This window comes from Triturus cristatus, chromosome 7, assembly GCF_964204655.1.
Source record: "Triturus cristatus chromosome 7, aTriCri1.1, whole genome shotgun sequence".
NCBI lineage: Eukaryota > Metazoa > Chordata > Amphibia > Caudata > Salamandridae > Triturus > Triturus cristatus.
Window position 1 is genome coordinate 389,503,589 of NC_140590.1, and position 23,588 is coordinate 389,527,176.

Here is a 23,588-nt window from a genome sequence, read left to right on the forward strand (position 1 = left end):
AGCTCGTGAACCGACTCCTGGACGTCGTCGACCTTCAGGGACCACGTGGCTGCAGAGACAAGCTACACCTTTCTTCCTGTTTGCACCCGACATCGCCTGGTACCTACCTGGTGCCACGCTGGTCACTGGCTAGTGACTGTGAACACTGTCCCCTCTGCTTACAGGTCTTCTACATCACCGATCCACTCTTGGATCCACCGCATCTCTTCCGGACCGACCGCCTGCAGCATCTTTGTCCACAGGCTCCATTGAACAGATAGAAGAAACCCGACGCACTTCGAGGCCTATGCACCCGCTTCCTGTGGGGGAGGTAAAGCTGGCACTCCGGTGCCCAAGTGTAGAGTATCATCTCTAGTGTCTGTGTTTCCAATCTTGAGTTCATAGTCCATCCGGAAGATCCTTTTTGCAGTAACTTTGTAACTTTTACGCACCCATTGAAAACCTATGGGAGCACGCGTGTGACTATTTGCTCTGCACACGCAACCCGTGGACCTCCTGGTCACTAACTGAAGTTAGCTCCTTGTAGGCCCAGCAATTCTAGAGGCCCTAGGCCTTTTCCCTTTTCTGTTCGTGGTACTTATACCACTATTTTAGTATATGGTTTGAGCGGCCACCAGGGCCTATCCATATAAAGTGCAACTTCTGTGTATTCTAACGTAATCTTGTTTGATGATTTGTGCTCCTGTGCTCATAAAGAGTCTAGGGGTTACTTTGAGAAATAAATACATATATATTTTGAATATACATCTGTGTGGTGTCCTTTCATTGGTATAAAAGGGGGTTACATTTGGTAAAACAGCCTGCTTAACACGTTTCACGAGTTTAGCCTCAAAGACTGCTTAGCCTACGCTACCACTAGGGCAGCTAGTCCGAAAAGGTTGACTTACAACCACACCATAAGGGTTGCTTGGCATGGTACAAGGTGGTCACTTTAACTAGTGAACATCATATACCAGGCCAACTTCTCACATTGGTGAGCAGCGGTTGGATTTGAGCTTGCTGTGTTTTACCATTGTAATCTCTTGGTTACCAATTGAAAGATCACATAGGTACCTGTAGGTACAGATAAAACAAGATAGATATACTTAAGTTCTGCTGAACTTAGTTGTTGTAGAGCAAAGGGAGTAGCACACCCTGACTACAACTACGAGATAGGTTTAGTAGGTAAACCCAAGTGTAGGTAGATTGCAACACATCCACCCACACTTAAGAGCAATGGCTGGGGCAGAGGGGTCCACTGTACCCATCTCTGTTGAGAGTGACCCCCAGAGGGCACCATCCATCTTTGCTACCCTTAATCAAAATGAGCTCAGGCAGTTGGCAAATAGCAGGGGCCTTAAACAGCCCAAGAATCCTACTTCTGCTGAACTCAGAGAGCTTTTACAGGCTGATGAAGATCAGAAAGCTCTCAGGAAAGCCTCCCAGTTAGGCCCCTTAGGGACAGGAACAGGAGGCCCCCCTTCTGAAGATGCTACTGAGGTACCCCTTTCCAATAGTCACCCCTTAGATGAGATTCATACTACAGAGGATGAAAGTGAGAAGGGTACTGATACAGAAGGTAGTGGGGATGAAGGTAGAACTAGCCCAGTGCCAAGTGTTATACGTGGCCCAGCTAACTTAAGGCTATTGGGGACTGACAATGGGATCACCCGATTGGATCTCCCCAGTGGACTTAACCAGGGGTTTGGGAGGCAAAGGAATCACTCAGGTGAATCTAATGCTTCTCATGCCTCTAGAGGCTCTCAAGGTCACTCCAGGAGAAGGATGACCACCCCTCAGAGGAGGGAGCATGAGGCCAGAATGCAAGAAGGCCAGCTGAGGATCAGGAAGCAGGAGCTAGAAGTAGCCCTGATGGAAGAGAAACTGAGGAAGGCTAGGCAGCATAAAGAGAGTGGGTCTATACCCACTGGTGGCAGCATTGTCCCTAAGGACAAAGATAGGGTCTTTGATAATAGGAACCTGTCCAAGGTTGTGCCCCCCTACAAAAGTGGGGATGACATCCACAAATGGATGACTGCTCTTGAGAGAGCCTGCAAAGTACAGCAGGTTCCTGAAGACCAGTGGGCAGCAATCCTCTGGCTCTCCTTTGAAGGAAGAGGCAGAGACAGACTCCTCACTACTAGAGAAGAGGATGTCAGAAATTACAGAGTCCTGAAGAGTGTCCTAGTTGATGGGTTAGGCTTAACCACTGAACAGTACAGGTTAATGTTCAGAGACACCCAGAACACACAGACTCAGGACTGGTCTGAATACATTGAATGTGCCACTAAGGCTTTGGAGGGTTGGTTGCTGGGAAGTAAGGTATCTGATTATACAGGATTGTACAATTTGATGATGAGAGAACAGATTTTAAATAACTGTCAAAACCAGCAACTGCATCAACACTTGGTTGACTCTGATCTGACCTCTCCCCAAGAATTGGGAAAGAAGGCAGACAAATGGGTCAGAACCAGGGTTAAGCAAAAGAACCAGAACCAGGGCCAAGGGAGTGATCAGAAGAAAACAGACCAAAAGGGTGGAGATCAGAAATCTAAAGACCAGAAGTCTTCAACAGGGCCCCAAACTAGTACTAAAGAGGGTGGGTCCCAGCCAAAAGGGAAGAAGAAAGAAGGTCAAAAGAAACCCTGGTGCAACTCTTGCAAGAATACAACTCACTGGACTAGTGATTGTAAAAAGGGTGGAGCCCCCAACACTGTTGCCCCTAAGGCACCTGCTCCCAGTACTACTGTTAGCAGTGTTGGTCCCCAGACAAAGGGTGTAGTGGGAATCACTATGGGAACTGAAGGAGATTCTGACTTAGACAGAACCCTGACACAGGCAATCCTGATCTGTGATGGGGACATAGATTTGTCCCTGACTGTGAGCCCCAGTAACCTGTGCAAGTACAGACAGACTCCTTTAATTAATGAAAAAGTGGCTCAAGCCTACAGGGACACATGTGCCAGTGTCACCATGGTGACACCAGGCTTTGTGGACCCTGGACAGTACATACCAGGTGAGAATTACCTGGTGACCAATGCCAGCAATGCCACTACTTCACATAGAGTGGCAGTTGTTAACTTCTCATGGGGAGGGGTAACTGGCCTCAAAAGGGTTGTGGTTAGTGCAGACCTCCCAGTAGAATGTTTGTTGGGCAATGACCTAGAGAGTTCTCTATGGTCTGAAGTGGAGTACAGGACACATGCAGAGATGTTAGGTATATCACCACATGTCCTTGCTGTGACCAGGTCACAGGCCAAAAAGTGCCTTACTGAACCTCAGGTCTTGGATCCTGGAACAATGGACCAAGCACCTACAAAGAAGAAGAACAGGAGGGTTAAGGCAGTGCCTTCCCCCCTGCCTCAGAGTGATGATCAACCTTCCCAGGAAGCTGATCTAGAGAACCCTGAAGGAACTGTCCCTGAAGAGCTTGAACCTGATCAGGTTGAGTTTCTGGGGACAGGGGGACCTTCAAGGGCTGACTTGAGGCAGGCTCAGTTATCCTGTCCCTCTCTTGAACCCCTCAGACAGCTGGCTGCTGCTGAGGCTGCTGGGAATGCTCAAGGTACCCATAAAGTGTATTGGGATGAAGGGCTCCTTTATTAACAGGCTGGAGACCCCAAGCCTGGTGCCACCAGGAGGTTGGTTATACCTCTGCAATTTAGGGGCTTCCTTCTTACCTTGGCCCATGATATTCCTTTAGCAGGACACTTAGGCCAGAACAAGACTTGGGACAGGCTTGTCCCTCACTTTCACTGGCCTCACATGAATGAAGATACCAAGGAGTTTTGTCGCTCCTGTGTAACCTGCCAAGCCAGTGGCAAATCAGGTGGCACAACAAAGGCCCCCCTAATACCACTACCTGTGGTGGGGGTCCCCTTTGAAAGAGTGGGAATAGATATAGTGGGTCCCATGGATCCTCCCACTGCGTCTGGTCACAGATTTATACTGGTGGTAGTGGATCATGCCACCAGGTATCCAGAGGCAATTCCCCTTAGGACCACTACAGCACCTGTTGTGGCCAGGGCCCTGCTAGGAGTATTCTCCAGAGTGGGGTTTCCTAAGGAGGTAGTTTCTGACAGAGGTACCAACTTCATGTCAGGATACTTGACAGCTATGTGGAAGGAATGTGGTGTCAACTACAAGTTCACCACCCCTTATCACCCACAATGCAATGGGCTTGTTGAAAGATTCAACAAGACCCTAAAGGGTATGATCAAAGGATTACCTGAAAAGCTTAGGCGAAGATGGGACATCCTTCTACCCTGCCTTCTGCTTACAGAGAGGTCCCACAAAAGGGGGTTGGCTACAGCCCCTTTGAATTGTTGTTTGGGCACCCTGTAAGAGGCCCACTGTGTTTAGTGAAGGAAGGATGGGAGTTACCTCTCAAAAAGCCTAAGCAAGACATAGTGGACTATGTACTTGGTCTCCGCTCCAGGATGGCTGAGTATATGGAGAAGGCATCCAAAAACCTTGAGGCAAGCCAGGCCTTACAGAAAGCTTGGCATGACCAAAAGGCTGTCTTGGTTGAGTTTCAGCCAGGACAGAAGGTATGGGTGTTGGAGCCAGTGGCCCCAGCAGCACTCCAAGACAAATGGTCTGGACCCCATACAATCCTGGAAAAGAAGGGAGAGGTCACCTACTTGGTGGACCTAGGAACTCCCAGGAGTCCCCACAGGGTACTCCATGTTAACAGGTTAAAAGCATATGTTGACAGGGCAGACATGGGCTTGCTCATGGCTACAGATGAAGGACAGGAGGAAGAGAGTGACCCTCTCCCAGACCTGTTGTCTCAGAACCCTGAAGATGGCTCAGTTGAAGGAGTGACCCTTGGAGGCAACCTCACTGCCCATCAGCAGACTGAATGTAGACAAGTTCTACAATCATTTCAACATCTGTTTTCCCTAATACCTAGCCAAACTGACTGGTGTACCCATGTGGTGGACACTGGTGACAGTCTGCCTGTAAAGAACAAGCTTTACAGACAACCTGACCACGTCAGGGACTGTATAAAGGCTGAGGTACACAAAATGCTGGAATTAGGTGTCATTGAACCCTCAGAGAGCCCCTGGGCTAGCCCAGTGGTTCTGGTCCCCAAACCTCACACCAAAGATGGCAAGAGAGAGATGAGGTTCTGTGTGGATTACAGAGGACTCAATGCTGTCACCAGGACAGATGCACACCCTATTCCAAGGGCAGATGAGCTCATAGACAAACTAGCTTCTGCTAAGTTTTTGAGCACATTTGACTTGACAGCTGGCTATTGGCAAATCAGATTAGCTGAGGAGTCTAAGTCCAAAACAGCATTCTCAACCCCAGGTGGGCATTATCAATTTGTGGTGATGCCCTTTGGTCTGAAGAATGCACCTGCCACATTCCAAAGGTTGGTGAATCAAGTCCTTACTGGGTTGGATGACTTTTGTGCAGCATATCTTGATGACATTGTTGTCTTTAGCTCCACCTGGGAGGATCACCTGATCCACCTGAAGAAGGCTCTTGAGGCTCTGCAAAGGGCAGGCCTCACTATCAAGGCTACTAAGTGCCAGATATGGCAGAGTAAGGTTGTGTATTTGGGCCACCTTGTAGGTGGAGGCCAAGTTCAACCACTGGAGAGTAAGATACAATCCATCAAGGACTGGTCTCCTCCAACCACCCAGACTCAAGTTTGAGCTTTCTTGGGCTTGACTGGGTACTACAGGAAGTTTGTTAAGAACTATGGGTCCATTGTGACTCCTCTTAATGATCTGACATCCAAGAAGATGCCAAAAAAGGTTCAGTGGACAGTAAGCTGTCAAAAGGCATTTGATGACCTGAAGGAGGCCATGTGCTCTGCACCTATGCTGAAAAGTCCTGACTACTCCAAAGAGTTTATTGTCCAAACAGATGCTTCTGAGTTGGGTGTGGGAGCTGTGCTGTCACAACTTAATGTAGATGGTCAAGACCAACCCGTTGCTTTTATTAGCAGAAGGTTGACCCCCAGAGAGAAGAATTGGTCAGCTATTGAGAGGGAGGCCTTTACTGTGGTGTGGGCCCTGAAGAAGCTGAGGCCATACTTGTTTGGCACTCACTTCAAGATTCAGACCGACCATAAGCCCCTCTTGTGGCTAAATCAGATGAATGGTGAAAACCCCAAACTGCTTAGGTGGTCCATTTCCCTACAGGGGATGGACTTTACAGTGGAGCACCGGCCAGGTACTGACCATGGGAATGCAGATGGTCTCTCCAGGTACTTCCACTTAGGACATGAAGACGAGACTGGTCAAGGCTAGTTTAATGTCCCTGCGTTTGGGGGGGGGGGGGGTTGTGTAGGAGAGTAGGGTCTGCTATCCTATGGTCACCCCAAATTTTTGCTTTTTGCTTCACTGGTTTTTGACATATTGAGGCTGTGGGCCTGCCAATCAGACCCCCAGCCTGCTGTTCTCTCTACTAAATTCACACTATGCACCCTAGGTGCATAACCAATTGGAAGTGGATCACCCTGTGAGCCCCTGTACCAGTGTACACTAGGTACCCAGGGCATTGGTGTATCTAAGGCCTACCAGGGGCTGAAGCATGTATGATGCCACCCCTGGACTGGCCTAACAAATTTGACACAACTGGCTGATCACTCAGCTGGGGTAAGTTGGTGTAACCACCTCTTACTTAGGTGTAGTATACCTATACCTAACCTTAAATGGGACACATGTTAACCTATAAGTCACTCCTATGGCAGGCCTTAACAATCCTGAAGGCAGAGTGCTTGGTTCCATGTGAGATGGTGCTCTGGCATGAGCTGAGCCTGTCTGCAGTGGTCGGAACCACTTCCTTCTACTGTTTCCAGATATCGTAATACCATATACTCTTAAGTGCATTATGAACCTCGCGGTTAAATGCTATCTTTGGTTTGACTTTATCAAAACATGTCGAGTAAGGTGTCATACGAATTGGAATACTAACCCCTCGCCAATTCTGGTGACGGGGTTAGCATTCCACCCTTCTAGAGGGACACGACATGTACAGTACCTGAAAGCCGGGTAAAATCAGACATAGCCTCAGCTCCACAAAATGGATGCTGCCACCACAGACACAAGTCTGCCCTACTGCTGCTGGGAGTCCTTCCAGCTTGGGAGGTGTGGACAAAGGGTTTCCTGCCAGGGGAGGTGCATGCACCACCCCAGACAGGATTTTGTGTATTGGTCAGGTAGGGCTTGAAAGAAACCAGACATGCCTGAGGCTCACAAGGAGCCTCGGTGCATATGCCAGTTCAATCCGGTCCTGGGGCACACCAGTCCCGGGCCTGGGGCGAGCTGGACAAAGGATTGGGGGTGTAACCACCCCCCTTCCTGGTCCCACCCTTAGGGAGGGACCTAGCAGGTAGTCCGGCCCCTAGAATCCGCTTAAAGGTAGGAGCTGTGTCCTAAGACTTCAGACATCCTGGAATCAACTTAACTACAAGAAGAAGACGGGAACTTCGACGCTCTGCCGCACAGAGGACTGAAGCCAATCTCCCCTGTGGTCAGGGAGTGACCACCTTGCTAACGCAAGCACCATCCAGCGAATCAACGTCTGCTTTGCCGCCGCCTCCCGCCGGAGCCCAAGCCCAGAGACTGACAAGACCTGGACCTCCAGACCTCTCACCGCCCGATCCACAGTCCCTGAAAAGAAGGAACCCGTGGAGGCATCGAGACATGTGGAGCCAGCCATCTTGAAAAGACCACGACAAGCTGCAAGTGCAACAACCGAGGCTCCCTCCAAGTTGTGCTTTGGGATCTGAGAAGCCCAACATCCGAGCAGCATCTGCACCAAAGGTGAGCCCTCCAGCATCTCCACGATCTGCGTGGGGCCCTTCTGCATTTTGCCACTCGACGCGCCTAACCGGTTGCTGGCCCGCTGGCTAGTGGCCATCTTGGCGACGAACTTCAAGAACTACACCGCTGGTCTGGTTGCTCCAGACTGGTCCTTGCTCCCCTCCAAAGGAGCAGTCCCTCTGACCTTGCTGGTCAGAACCATCAGCTTATTTTGTTTTCCACAAACAATTGCTTTTTGCCAAGGCTTGTTTGCTTCGATCAAGTCGCCGACACCGCCGACAGCGAGAGCCTGCGTGGGACAGCTCGTGAACCAACTCCTGGATGTCGTCGACCTTCAGGGACCACGTGGCTGCAGAGACAAGCTACACCTTTCTTCCTGTTTGCACCCGACATCGCCTGGTACCTACCTGGTGCCACGCTGGTCACTGGCTAGTGACTGTGAACACTGTCCCCTCTGCTTACAGGTCTTCTACAACACCGATCCACTCTTGGATCCACCGCATCTCTTCCGGACCGACCGCCTGCAGCATCTTTGTCCACAGGCTCCATTGAACAGATAGAAGAAACCCGACGCACTTCGAGGCCTATGCACCCGCTTCCTGTGGGTGAGGTAAAGCTGGCACTCCGGTGCCCAAGTGTAGAGTATCATCTCTAGTGTCTGTGTTTCCAATCTTGAGTTCATAGTCCATCCGGAAGATCCTTTTTGCAGTAACTTTGTAACTTTTACGCACCCATTGAAAACCTATGGGAGCACGCGTGTGACTATTTGCTCTGCACACGCAACCCGTGGACCTCCTGGTCACTAACTGAAGTTAGCTCCTTGTAGGCCCAGCGATTCTAGAGGCCCTAGGCCTTTTCCCTTTTCTGTTCGTGGTACTTATACCACTATTTTAGTATATGGTTTGAGCGGCCACCAGGGCCTATCCATATAAAGTGCAACTTCTGTGTATTCTAACGTAATCTTGTTTGACGATTTGTGCTCCTGTGCTCATAAAGAGTCTAGGGGTTACTTTGAGAAATAAATACATATATATTTTGAATATACATCTGTGTGGTGTCCTTTCATTGGTATAAAAGGGGGTTACATTTGGTAAAACAGCCTGCTTAACACGTTTCACGAGTTTAGCCTCAAAGACTGCTTAGCCTACGCTACCACTAGGGCAGCTAGTCCGAAAAGGTTGACTTACAACCACACCATAAGGGTTGCTTGGCATGGTACAAGGTGGTCACTTTAACTAGTGAACATCATATAGCAGGCCAACTTCTCACACAAACTAATTGCTGCATGGTGATGATGGTTTGGTTTCCCAAGATGCCATGGTGGTGGTGGTAGTAGTAGTAGACAGTTGCAGTAGCATTTGCAAAAATGAAAATGAGACAGTCAGTTGCCTGAGGCAGACTTGGGAATGAGTAGTAGAAGTGGAGTACCCACGAAGACTGCCAAACAAGAAACCATGATTATGATAAGCAATGCTAAATTGAAGTAAAACATAATGGTGGCGGGGATAGCCTAGTACAAGTTACAAACTGAAGTTGACTCGACCTATGAAGTGTACAAGCGTAACCTTTAGTGCTGGAAGGATGATAAATCGATGCCGGCAATTAATTATGATGTATTATGTTCCTCTGGAATTTCCTTTTTACATGCGAATACTGAGCATGGGTGGGCAAGCAGAAGAAGATCCTCGCCCTGCCTTGAGTTAGTCTTGCTTTCACCACATCCACCCCAGCAAGTGTGTGATCAATCATTGGTGGAAATTTAATCACACCTCAATATAAATCACACAGCCCAAGAGAAGAGGGTTAGGGTTTTGATGAATGGCTGGGAAGGGGTATTTGAGGGAAAGGTTTGACAAAGACAAACACTACACATGGACAACACACAATCTTTGAAGACGACCATCATACATCTGTTAGGGGAGAAAAAGGAAATGCATACATGATTATGACTTGATGAGTAGTACTAGACTAGTAGTACAGGGCAACAGTATATTATTAATTAATATTAAGCGATTGCCTTGCCTGTCTGCCCCCAGGAGGACCCAAGTTACATACATTTTAGGTTTTGCCGTTGTACCGGGCTTCTTTTTAAAGCTAGCAAAGAAAATAATAAAATATCTGTAGCAGTCAAATATAAGCAAACATAATAAACAACAACAACACACAGTCGGATGATCGAAGAGAAAAAATGAATCAAATTAAATGATGATACTATATCACAATGTTATGGTCGAATTAAGAGTTGCATCTCAGCATTCCTCTTGGTACTTCCGTCCATGGACGCTCCATCGGTCAATCTCGGGTGCCTGCCTGGCGAATACGGATTGGTAAGGTAAGTGTTAGTTGTTTTTCACAGTATAATACAGGGTAAAGGCTGGCCTGTAAGTGTAGAGGGAAAACCAAAAGGGATATTGAAAAATCATAGAGAAAAGTAAAGTTAAACTGCATAACTTAAGGAGGAGTGCAACAAAAAAAAACTTTCAGAGGCTGCATGGCTAAATCATGTCTACTCTGTTTCCAGCATTAACCTACAACAACACAACAGGAGCACACATGCACAGCAAGATAGCATTTTCAAAATTAAGTAACTAAATCAATGCACCGCTGTCAGTCATACCACTACACTCGCCTCCACCACTACACAGACATGTAGGTCTGGTGTTGTTGTTACCTTTTAGGCCACTTCATGAAACGCTACGAGTTATTCCATCAATCATCTACAATTCTACTGACTGACAGCGAGTATGGTATGGTCATCTTGGTGTTTAACTCAGTAGTGTACTGAGTGAGTCCAGAATCAAAAAATCAATGGATCAGCCTGCAGTAGTACAATTTTGTTATTGGACAACAAGAAGGGAAACATTGACTTGAGTCACTTTTTTGTATGTATAGTAAATTCTAGTAGACATCATGCACAACAACAACACAAGCACCACTCGCTCAGCGTCAGCGTCCAATGCATGCCATCATTTACCTGTTCTTACGGGGCAGTCCCTCTAGGCTCGGAAAGGAGGATAGCTATAGTCAGGTTCTTTGGAGGGACTCAACGAGGCAGGCACACATTTCACATTTCTTGTACTATTCTCCATCTAATGTCTGGCTTGAGGGAAATGGAATTAGGGTAATTCAGGACTGGAGCAGGACTCAGAGGAGTGGATTTCTTCACTGACTGCACACAGTTGCAACTCCAATCCAAGAGTAAGACTATGGTGATGGATTTGTTGTGATTCGAACAAGAAGACAGTGATACACAAATAATAAAAGTAAATAATATTCCTTAGCTGTATCTTTTTTTGGGGGGGGGCAGTTTTGGGGGGGCATCAAAGCAATAAAGAAAGTAACTCAAAGCCTAGTTTCCAGGGAAGCAGAGCTTGTCCTCAAACTCTGGTGGTTCACGCAGAAGTAGGTAATCTAACACAATTCTTCCATTACCTAAGTCACCATCATCATCTTCCTGCTGGGCTACTTCAGGTACGGTGTATTCCAGTGGTATAAAGTGCTGATTCATCTTGATTATGGTTAACTCACTGCATTTTGGGGCAAGAGACTGGTCCTTCTCACTGTCAGAACGTCACAAGCAGCACTGAAAACACACTCGGTAGAGACACTTGTGACAGGGCAAGCAAGATAGTTTTTTGCCAGCCATTGGTGCCTTTTCCCATACCAATACAGCAATGGGTTTTGATCAATGTAAACCTCTATTGGTACATAGGCCTGGACCATCGCTCTATGCTCAGAGGTGCTCCGCTTTGCTCGGTCTCTTTTGCCTTAGCCTCAGCACTGGACCTAACCAGCCTTTTATTGTGATTACCCCAGACAAGGTAGGTGAAAGAACACATACTTTATTGACTGTTAATCTCCACAGCTTCCAGGAACTGACCCTCCTGGGATTCAAACAACAGCATTCCATTGTCATAACAATGACATCATAGCAATACAGAGCATGTGGAACAATCTTAAAGGGAAACTACTACAACATCTCCTCTCTTTCCATTAATACAAAAAGGAAATAGGAAGCAGGAGAAGGTATAAGAAAATAAAAAGAAAAGAGACAAGGAGAGAAAAAGGTAGGAAAATGTATTTGGAAGCAATGAAGTGGTGAAGAAGCAATAAAAGAATAAAGAGGTCTACATCAAGAAAAACATAAAAAGAATGAAGATTTGACAAAATTAAAGATTTAACCGATTCGGAGGAACACACGTCCTACCATATTTCAAAAAGGTACTTTTATTAACAGTGGTCTTCCTTTGAGGTGAAAAAGAACAACCAGCGTTTCCTGAGTCCAAACCCAGGTGCGTTACAACCTTCATGGCATTCTTTTAGATTCTGGACAAGTTCCACCAATTTTTTCCATTGACCCTTACAGCAAAGCGTGAGGTAGCATCCACCTTAACAGGGGGACCACATTTTGATAAACCCTTGGGAAAATTGAGGGGAGACTTAATTCTGACCCAATCCCCTACCGTAACAGAGGACTTAAAGTCACTGCCTTCTGAGGCAACAGGTTGTGAAGAAGAACCATGACCTCTTCGTATAGGGACAGCAGGTGGAAACACAAAGTCACTGTTGTCTTGCGTGTCCCGCCCTCTTAACAACAAACCCCACTTTTTCATCCAAGGAGGACACATGTGAAAAGAAGCTTCTCTACCTCTCAAAAGAGTAAAGGGACTGGAACCTGCAACTGCACTCGGTGTGGTGCAATGCGCCAACAACAATCTTTGGACAGCCTCCTTAATGTCAACCCTGGATGAAACAGCCCACTGAACACACTCAGGATAAGGTTTGTGCGCTCAATAAAACCGTTGGCCTGTTGGTGATAAAGTGCCACACGCCGGTGGGAGATACCACACTGAACTAGAAAATCAGACATTTCTTTGGAGGTAAACTGTACCCCGTTGTCAGACACAATTTCCTTGGGAAAACCCTGCCTGGCAAATAGGCTTTGAAGGAACTTGATGACTTCATGGGAATTAGGATCCGTCATAAAAAGGACCTCCCACCACTTTCTGAAATAGTCAGCAACAACCAGTGCAAACTTACATTTATTGGGGAGTACATTGAAAGGTCCCGCAAAGTCAATGGCCAACTTCAACCACGGACCATCCGGTACCGCCACCTGTTGTACTGGAGGTGAAACAATTTTTATAACCTTATCACTAGTACAACAAGTTACACATCTTTCCACAACATCATTGATGTGGCGGTCCATGGGAGGCCACCAATAAACACTGTGAATTCTTTTTTTTGTATTCGTCTGATCCAGATGTCCCTCGTGACCGGAATCAATGATGCAGCCTCTGAGAGACTCAGGAGGAACAAACTTGTCCCCACGCATGATCATCTCTCCTCCCTCCAAAGTAAGTTTATCAGCAACTTTTGCAAAAGGGTGTAGATCACTATCTAAGTGTTTTTCCGTTGGCCAACCAGTCACAATGAAATGTTTCACTCTTTTAAGTACAAGATCAGACTCCATTGCAGAAAACCAGTCATGTTCATTGAACGACCCCACACCACAAACATCAACCGCAGCAATGAGGCACTCTTCATCTGCATCACTGTCAGAATCATCTTTAGTCAGAGGCACTGGGGACCTTGAAAGATAGTCAGATCGTGTGTTGTGCCCACCTGGAATATGTGCCACACCAAAATTATACTGCAACAACTTGGAACTCAACCTGGCGATCCTGGGTGTATGGTCTTTGACAATGCGACCTTCAAGTATAGGAATGAGGGGCTTATGATCTGTAAGAAGCGTACAAGTTTTTCCCCTCAAAAAACACTTGAACCGTTCAACAGCCCAACAACACGCCAGCAATTCTCTTTCAATAACCGAGTCATTTTTTGCACTCGGCTGTAACGCTCTTGACACAAACCCAACAGTGTACTGGTTCCCTTCCTTGACTTGAGAAATCATGCCCCCTAGACCATCTAGACTGGCATCCACAGACACAGTGCATTGGAAAAGAGGGTCAAAAGGGGTGAGAATTTTGCATGACCCCAATTCTTTCTTAATCTGTACAAATCCCTCTTGACAGAAATCATCCCAGATAAAGGTAGACTTTTTCTTTAGTAGATCTCGCATATGAACAGTTTGGGCAGCAAAATTGGAAATAAACTTTGTGTAAAATTCACACAAACCTCAAAATGAGGAAACTTGTTCTTTGGAGATGTTACAAGGCTCTTTGGAAATGGCCTCAATGAAAACCTCTCTAGGAACAATACCATCACCAGAAATGCAGTGTCCAAGGTATTCGATGGTCTCAACACAAAAAACACATTAGAGTTTGTTCTCCACAATCCCCTTGCCTTCTAATCTCTCCAAGACTTTCGGAAGATTTTTGTCATGCGACTCCTTGTTCTTTCCAGCCACCAAAATGTCGTCTTGAAAAACCACAGTATCTGTGACACCTTCCAAGACCTTCTCCATGACCTGCTGGAAAACTGAGGCCGCCGAAGCTAAACCGAATGGCATCCTCCTAAATTGGAAGGTGCCAACAGGTGAGACAAAGGTGGTCAGATGCTTGCAGGACGAGTCAAGCTCAACCTGATAATATGCCGATGCGAGATCGATCTTTGAGAAGTACCTCGCACCAGCAAACCTTGAAAGAATGTCATCAATGCGGTGAAGGGGATGTGAGTCTATCCAGATCTCCCTGTTCAGGCTGCGCAAATCAATGCATACCCTAAGAGTACCATTCTTTTTGCGCACCACCACCAAGGGAGATAACCAGAGTGAAGACTCGATGGGTTCGATGACTCCTGATTCACACATTCTCTTGAGCTCCAATGACAGATCATCCCTAATACTGAAAGGCACATTGCGCAATTTGCTTTTAACTGGAAGAGCGCCTTCCTTGACTCTGATTGAATGCTTGAATCCTTTAATCAACCCCAGCTTCTCTCCAAAGACCTTAGGAAACTTAGCTGCCCAGTAAACTAGGTTCTCACCTTCGGATCGTTCACCCGCAACAGAAACTTTTTCAGGTGTACCAGGTTTGAGAGTCATGCCGAACAACCCCTGATGATACCAACCGAGAATGTTCAGTCCCTTTTTTGCCACATAAACTTTTCCTTCGATGCGCCTGTCTTTAAAAACAAGAGAAGTGACAAAAAACCCAGATAAATCAATCCTCCTCCCTTCATAGGAAACAGGACTTCTGTCAGGTGGATTAAGAGGTCTGTCCCCCCAGGTACTCTCAAACAACTCCTCTGTAATCATGGTCATGCGTGCCCCCGAGTCCACCAAGAGTTGCAAACACTTATCATCCACCAAGACATCTACTATAGGATCAACACAATCCTCGGAATCATCCTTGACAACCACAACAAAGTCGGTAAGGGAGCTTATGATTTCACACACAGGATCACTCTTAAGTTCCTCAGAATACACAACATTAATACTTCAGCGGAAACCACACATTTTAGCAAAATGGCCTTGCTTCCCACATTTGCGACAAGATGCATTCTTTGCCGGACACACTCTTGAATTGGGAAAATAAGACGGGAACCCACACTTAGTACAGAGATTTCTGGAGTAGGAACTTTTTTTCCGGTTCTAGTGTATGTAGGCCTGTTCCCTTTTTGTTCAGACTATGGTTTTATTTTGTCTCCCTGTGACTTCTCACTCACATCCTTAATAGCACCCACCACACTCAGGTTTGAGATCATTCAAGGCTTTTTGAGAGAGCTCAATACTTTTCACAATAGTCACCGTCTCATCAAGCAAAGGATTCTTCAAAGTATGCAATTTCTGCTGGACTTTCTTGTCTCTACAGTGTACCACAATTTGGTCACGAATAAGTTGAGACGTAAAATATTCAAATTCACATTCTGAAGCCAGAATGCGCAAAGCAGCTACATACGACACTCTACTCTCATCACTCCTTTGTTCTCTGGTAAAAAACTTGTGAATAGCAACCACTAAACTACTCTCCACATCAAATTGCTTCTCCAGCATAGCTACAGCTTGATCATAGACATCTATTTCGTCTTCACCCTCCATTATGGCCAGGGGAGGTAAATATTCTAACACAGCTTGTCCCTCAAACCTCAGATTATGCTCTACAATGAAACGCTTCCTTTGAGCGCTAAATCTTGAGCCCCCCCATAGCACCTAGGTATTTTACAAAAGCTCTATACCATACTTTCCACTTAACAGGTGGATCACCTGGAAGCTGTAAAAAAGCAGGGGGGGGGGGTTGTACATTCTGCATGACACAATGAAGTGTTAAATACCTGTGGAGAAAGATGGTTAGTACACAATGGTGACAATATGAACAAAAGGCGAAATGGTTTCCAGTAGGAATGAGAAATGTCACCTGTGGACTTGTCAAATCACAATACAATACACTCCAATGTCACCTGTGGACTCATACTATGCAGTAGATGAAAAACGTAGTCTCCTTCATAGTGCACTATAAAACGTAGTCTCCTTCGTAGTGCACTATAGAACACAATCTCTTCTGTTGCAAACACAATCTCCTTAGTTGCATACACAATCTCTAGCATTGCTTAACTCACCGCGAGAAGACACTCTCACTCGGGCGAAGCACGAATATCACAGTACTCACATTGAAGAGTAAAAACAACGTGTAGATGAGGGAGTTCCTTCCGCAGTCAAGTTAGGTTGTTCAGTCAAAGCGAGGTATCCAGGCAACACGGACACTGCTGGAATACGTAATGATAAAAGATTATGTGCTGACGCGCAGGGTAACCAGGCAACCTGACGCACTCAAACTTCAACAGCGGGATGATGGAAAAACCTCTTCTGAAGCTAGACGTAACTAAGCAACGAAGAACAATGTGGATACTTTTTATTCCTGTGATTCACGCTCTGTGAAGCGCTCTCTTCGCTGACTCCCACAGATGATTCCAAGACGTCATCAAACGGAGAGAACCGTGAAAGGAGAAAGATGCCCTGTCCATTCAATTCAAACGGACACATCCAGGGAAACACTTGCGAAAGCAGCACTCAACAACGCATGTCCCAGGCAGTAAGATGAGTCCCAGCATGGAAAGACAACCAGACAGGAACAAATCACAGCCAGATCAATAAAAGTTGCTTAAAGATATTGCTTGAACGCTGGCAGATAGTTCAAAATTACATAACGAAACTGAAGAAATGCTGAAGCTGGTTCACCATTGACACAGCAGAGACTGGGAGGGCAGAATAAATCCATAGGAAGGCGAAAAGAAGAAGTATTCCTCGACTTCTGTGCAAGATGATTCCTTGAACTGCAGACCACAAGGAAGAGTCAGAAAGAGCAGAAGACACAGGAGACACTCGCTGCACACGTGGGTGGAGAGAGGAACAGTCAAACTCTTCGCCAAATTTGTAGTGATTACCCCAGACAAGGTAGGTGTAAGAGCACATACTTTATTTACTGTTCATCTCCACAGCTTCCAGGAACTGACCCTCCTGGGATTGAAACAACAACATTCAATTGTCAAGACAATGACATCATAGCAATACAGAGCATGTGGGACAATCTTAAAGGGAAACTACTACACCTTTGCTGTAAAAAACATTCCTGTACCGATTTTGGTGGGGCTGATGCTCCTATTCTTGTTGTTGTTGATGTTTTTGTTGGTTTTGGCTGCTCTGAGCCAACCACACTGCCCTCAGGCTCTGAGGTTGAACTTGACGCCGGCTGCCCTGCAATACTTGTTGTGGCCTGGAGTAGCGGGCCTCTAATTCCCAGCCGTTCTTTTCTAAGCGACTGGCTTCCACAGCTATCCAGGTTTTGTAATTTCCAACATCCCCTTCTGAAAAAGGAATCAATGTATTCAGTACTGGATTGTACCGTGGATTCAGAAGTGTGGCACAAATGTAATGGTTGCATGACACAATGCCTCTTTGCATCCTTGATTTTCAGATAAGGGAAGGGTTAAGCTCTCCACCACCTTAAATGCTTCTTTTTTTTCCTCCACACCTGCGTACATTGCAGACACCCCCTTCAGTTGTTCCTGTAGCATGTGTAAAAACAGGATAGCTTGGCCCATAGTAGAGTCCTCCTTGCTGACTTCACGTGTGAAGATCTCAAAAGGAAGTAGCATCTCTGTCAGGCATATAAATATAACATCCATCTCAATGATCATGCCTTTCACAGTAGCGTCCGCTCTTTGCACATGACATATTCATTGATTGGTTTGTACTGCACAAACAGACATTCAAGCATGTAATAAGTTGAGTTCCAACGTGTTGGCACCTCCCGGATGAGTGCTTTAACTGGCATTCTATGCTCATGTTGAATGATCTTCAGCTGCTTCCGGGCTTTAACTCCTTCACTGCTAGGCCTTTCCCCACCTGTGACAAGCCATTTTTTGGCTATTTGGGTTGTGCACGCTTAGGCCCCTGTAACTTTTTGACCACATAAGGTATCCACGCCAAATTTGCGTCCTTTTCTTCCAACATCATGGGGATTCTAAAGGTACCCAGGGTTTGTGGTTTCCCCTGGAGGGGTCCCAGAAATTAGCCAAAATACAGCAACATTTTGTTGTTTTGGGGGAAAATGGGGAAAAAGGGCTGCAAATGAAAGCATCTGGGTTTTCCGCTGTAAATGGTATCAAAAAAGGGTTTGTGGGGCTGAAATCACCATTTTCCAAGCTTTTAGGGAATGACAGACTTTTGTCAGAAAACCCAAAATTTTCACACAGTTTTGCCATTTTTCTAGGACATAGCCAATTTTTTGTGCTTTTAACCTCCTTCCAGTTAATGGTAGAAATGTGTATAAAATCAATAATGGATCCTGGAAAGCTATACATTTTAGAAAAGTAGACAGAATTCTGAATTAGGCAAGGGGTCATTTGTGTAGATCCATCAAGGTTTCTTTATAGAAACTAACAGTTAAATATAGGAAAAATCAAAAGTTAGTTGAAAAAAACAGCCTTTTGTGTCAACGTTTTCACCTGTAACTTCTTCTAATTATGACAGCTTTTTGAAAGCAATATACCGTTACATCCGTTTAACCTTACTGGTTGTGTGGATATATAGGACTTGTAGGTTCACCAAGAACCCGATGAGCCCAGAGTCAAAAACTGAGCAGCAATTTGCAATGGCTTTTTATTATGTACCGGGTATATAGCAATTGTGAGAAAATGTATACATGGAAAAATCGGTATGAAGGACACCTATGTATTTCTGAAATGGGAACAAAATATAGAGTTTAGAAACAGTAGATATTTGCACATTTCCGAAATTGGGAATACTCATAATAGTATGAGAATTATCGGTCATTTTTCAAATGGAAGGCAGAAATCCATTGAAAGTCAATAGGTAATAACAGTTGCTTTACAAACCTGAATTACTCTAAGTCTCCCGATACAAATGGTACCTCATTTGTGTGGGTAGGCATTGTGCCCATAACAGGAAATGGCTCAAAACCCAACGTGAACACACCACATTTTCACAATGAAAAATGACCCTTTTTTTGCAAAGTGCCTAGCTGTTGTGTTTGAACCCTAGTTCTGCTGGCACCTAGGGAAACCTAGCAAACCTATACATTTTGAAAACTATACACATCCAGAGGAATCCAGGATGGGGTGACATCACTGCCTCTCACCAGGTATTGTTACCCAGAATCCCTTTCAAACCTAAAAAATTGTCAAAAAATCACATTTTCCCCACTTTTCTGTGGTGGAAAGTTCGGGAATCTGCATGGATCCACAAATTTCCACCCACCCCACATTTCCCAAAATCTTCCGACAAAAATGGTACCTCACTTGTGTGGGTAGACCTAGTGCCCGAGACAGTAAACGGCGCAAAATGCAATGTGGACACACCCCAATTTCACAGTGAAAAATTACCCTTTTTTGGCAAAGTGCCTAGCTGTAGTTTTTTAACCCTAGCTCTGCCGGCACCTAGGGAAACCTAGCTAACGTATACATTTTTGAAAGCTAGACACCCAGGGGAATCCAGGATGGGGTGACTTGACTGGCTCCCACCAGATTCTGTTACCCAGAATCCCTTGCAAACCTAAAAAATTGTCAAAAAAAACCACATTTTCCTCACATTTCTGTGGTGGAAAGTTCTGGAATCTGCATGGATCCACAAATTTCCATCCACCCCGCCTTCCCCAAAGTCTTCCAAGCAAAATGGTGCCTCACTTGTGTGGGTCGGCCTAGTGCCCGCCACAGGAAATGGCACATAACGCAACGTGGACACACCTCAATTTTGCAGTGAAAAATGACCCTTCTTTGGCAAAGTGCCTAGCTGTAGTTTTTTAACCATAGCTCTGCCGGCACCTAGGGAAACCTAGCAATCCTATACCGTTTTGAAAACTAGATACCCAGGGAAATCCAGGATGGGGTGACTTGACTGCCTCCCACCAGGTTCTGTTATCCAGAATCCCTTGCAAACCTAAAAAATTGTCAAAAAAAACACATTTTCCCCACATTTCTGTGGTGGAAAGTTCTGGAATCTGCTTGGATCTACAAATTTCCACCCACCCCACGTTTCCCGCAGTATCTGATACAAATGGTACCTCACTTATGTGCGTCAGCCTAGTGCCCGTGACAGGAAACGGCGCAAAACGCAATGTGGACACACTTCAATTTTGCAGTGAAAAATGACCTAACTTTAGGACTCCTAAACTGAGAAAAATCCTAATTTTAAGACTTTTGGTATTCACAGAAGGCATTTAGGAGTCCTAAGTTAGGACTCCTAACTTCTGTGAATACCGAAGTGAGTAAGTGTCTTCTGTGAATACCAAAATGAGTAAGTGCCTTCTGTGAATACGAAAATGGCAGTAAGTTTAGGATTTTGTCTTAAGTTAGTTCTGTGAATCGGGCCCTGTGTATTTTGTTCTCTTGTGAGTAATTGGTTTTGTTTTTTACTTTCTAGTGGGATATCGTTGGTTTTTGCTGTGTCTCTGCAGAGTAGGTGCTGGTGAGTGTAGCTGTCTCTTTTAAGTGAATTGTATTGTTTTTGAGTGTATAGATCTTTGTGATAAAGGCACACATTTGTTTACTTACTTATTTTGCACAGTGTTGGTTGTTGTTGGCTTATTTGTGCAGTCTCGTTTCTTAGTAAGGATATTGGCTAGCCGCAGGATTACTGCTCAGCAGGTTGTTGGTATGCTTTTTGAGTCTTCCTCTGACCATGGTTCAGAGACTGACACTGCGTCTGAGGCAGAGGAGGCAGGGGAAGATTCAGGCAGTGAGTTTTCTCTCCACATGGAATCATCAGATGATGAAGCTACTCTCAGTGCGGATAAAGCTACTCTTAGTGCGGATGAAGTGCCTGTGTTAGAGGAGGACATTGTTGTGCCGATAGTGCAGCAAGAGGCATCTAGGCAGCAGTCTGGGGCTGCAAGGCTTCCCGTTGGTATAGTGCGGCAAGAGGCATCTGGGCTGCAGCCTGGGGCTACAAGGCTTCCCGTTGAAAGTGCTGACCTCTGGGTTGCCCCAGACATGGAGCAGCCAGCATTGCCAGACTTTACTGGTGTTCCAGGGTGTAGAGTGAATACTGAAAACCTTTTGCCAATAAATTATTTTCAGTTGTTGATGGACAATGTATTTTTGGCAGAGATTGTTGAGCAGACTAATTTGTATGCCAAACAGTTTTTGAGGGACAACAGTGCCAGCCTTAAGCCCGACTCTAGAGCTACCCGGTGGACTCCCACAAATCTGGAAGAGATGAAGATGTTCTTGGGTTTAACTTTTTTGATGGGCTTGCTAAGGAAGCCATCAATATCTTCATATTGGTCTACTAGTCCCTTGATGGCAACTGCTATATTTCCGGCAGTCATGAGTCGTGATAGGTATTTGATTCTGCTTTGGATGATCCACACAAAAATATGTGGAAAATGTGTTTTTTCAGCTAAATTTGAGCTTTGCATGGCATTCTGGGTAAGAAAACATTGGATATCCACGCAAGCTATACCTCATTGGACTCCCCCGGGTGTCTAGTTTTCAGAAATGTTTGGGTTTGGTACTTTCCCAAGATGGCTGCCGAGCCCGGGCCCAAAATCTCATGTGCCCCCGCCCCAAAACCAGGTAGTTTTGGTATAGGCAATTTTGAAGTCTCCACAGTATGATTTGGACCATTTCCTGTCCATGAGGTTTGCATGGCATTCTGGGTAGGAAATCGTTAGGGGATCCACGCAAGCCATATCTCATTGGACTCCCCCGGGGCAGGAAGACAACAAAAAAACAGGCTAATCTGCCCCTCCCGCCTAGGGCATAAAGGCCAAAAAAAGGGGCAGATCTAACTAAATTGGTCGTCTGGAAGCGACTCTTGCCCAAAGGGTCACTTCCATTTACATTTAAAAATAATCCCAGGGCTTTCCTGCCACCCCCGGTCCAGAAACAGCCCAAAAATACAACCGTTCTGTCCCCAGGGGGGCAGAAAAGTCTTTGAAATAATTGGCCCCCATAGGACGTGACCCTTGCCCGAGGGGTCGCTTCCTTTTAACAAAAAAGGACATCCCTGGTGTCTAGTGGGGCATTCCTGCTGCACGATCGCGACGCTGTGCACGATCGTGAAGCAGGAATGCCCTGCATTGAGACATCAGGGGAGAGGAAATACTCTTTCCTCTCCCCCGATGCCTCAATGCGTCCACAAATGCCCCCCCTGCCCCACCAGAGCAGAGAAAACTCACCTCGCTCCTCCGGACGCCTGGAAGCAAATGGCTTCCTGGCATCCCAGCGCTTCCTGATGACGTTGGCGCGCGCTGTGTGCGCTGACGTCATGGGAAAGCGTGGGGGGGTCGGGGGTGGTAGCGGAAACTCTTCAGCTGCCATCCCCCTCTGTGGGGGCAAGTTCGATGCCCCGGGGGGGAGCACCAGCGATTCCCCCAGGGGCTGTGCTCGTGACGGAGCGGTTCCATCATAAGCACAGTCCAACCGATGCTCATTACAGAACCGTTCCGTCATGAGCATCAAAGGGATTAAAGGAATGGCTGAAATTTGTGCAGATTCCTCTGCAGTTGGTCAGTAAGTTGCTGACTCAGTCTTCTTTTTTCAGAAAGTCTTGAACAATGATGTTAATGCAGTGCACCAAACACAGGACCCTGAAATAGCCACCATTGGCCATGGCCTTAACTATATTACTGCCATTGTCTGTGGCAGCAAAACCAATGGTAAGCCCTCTTGTTCGCAGCCATTCAAAGACCTTGCTGTTTAAGTCTTCCAAAATGTTTGCAGGAGTATGAGATTTCTCCATGGTGAACATGACTACAGTTGCTTGTTTCCGAGTGGCATTAAAAATCTCAGCAGTGTCAACAACACCTGCTGCAGATATCTTTTCTCTAACCCCCACCAAAGAGATCCAGTGTGCAATGATGCACATGCAATCAGTGGCTTGGCAACTGGTCTACATGTCTGTTGTCAGGTGTATAGTGTGAACAGCACTCTGCTGCAAAGCTTGTCCAAGCAATTCCAGCATGTCGTGATCTAGTGCTGGAACAGTAACTCTGGCGAAATAGGACCGTCTGGAACCTTCCATTTTGGGCAGATGGCTGTCACAAATTCAAGAAAACCCACCCCTTCTACAAAAGAAAAAGGGAGGAGGTCCAGCGCTAACATTTTAGCAAGCTTCGCATTGTACAAACCTAACGTTGGGTGGTTGTGTTCGTACTGCCCCTCTGACCTAAACATGCTGAGAATTGTAGCCTGGATTTTTTTTCTGGTGCCATTGATGCAGGTGACATTTTGACGCAAGATGTTATTAGGCTCAATGCACGTTTTTTCATTGCAGTACTCTCTTGCCTGGGACCCCTTGGTGTCTCAGCCTGACTCTTCATCTTGTGCTAATGCGATGTTGCTGATGGGGATGTTAGCGCTACCACTGCACTGCTGGGGGCAGCACTACTTTCTGTACCA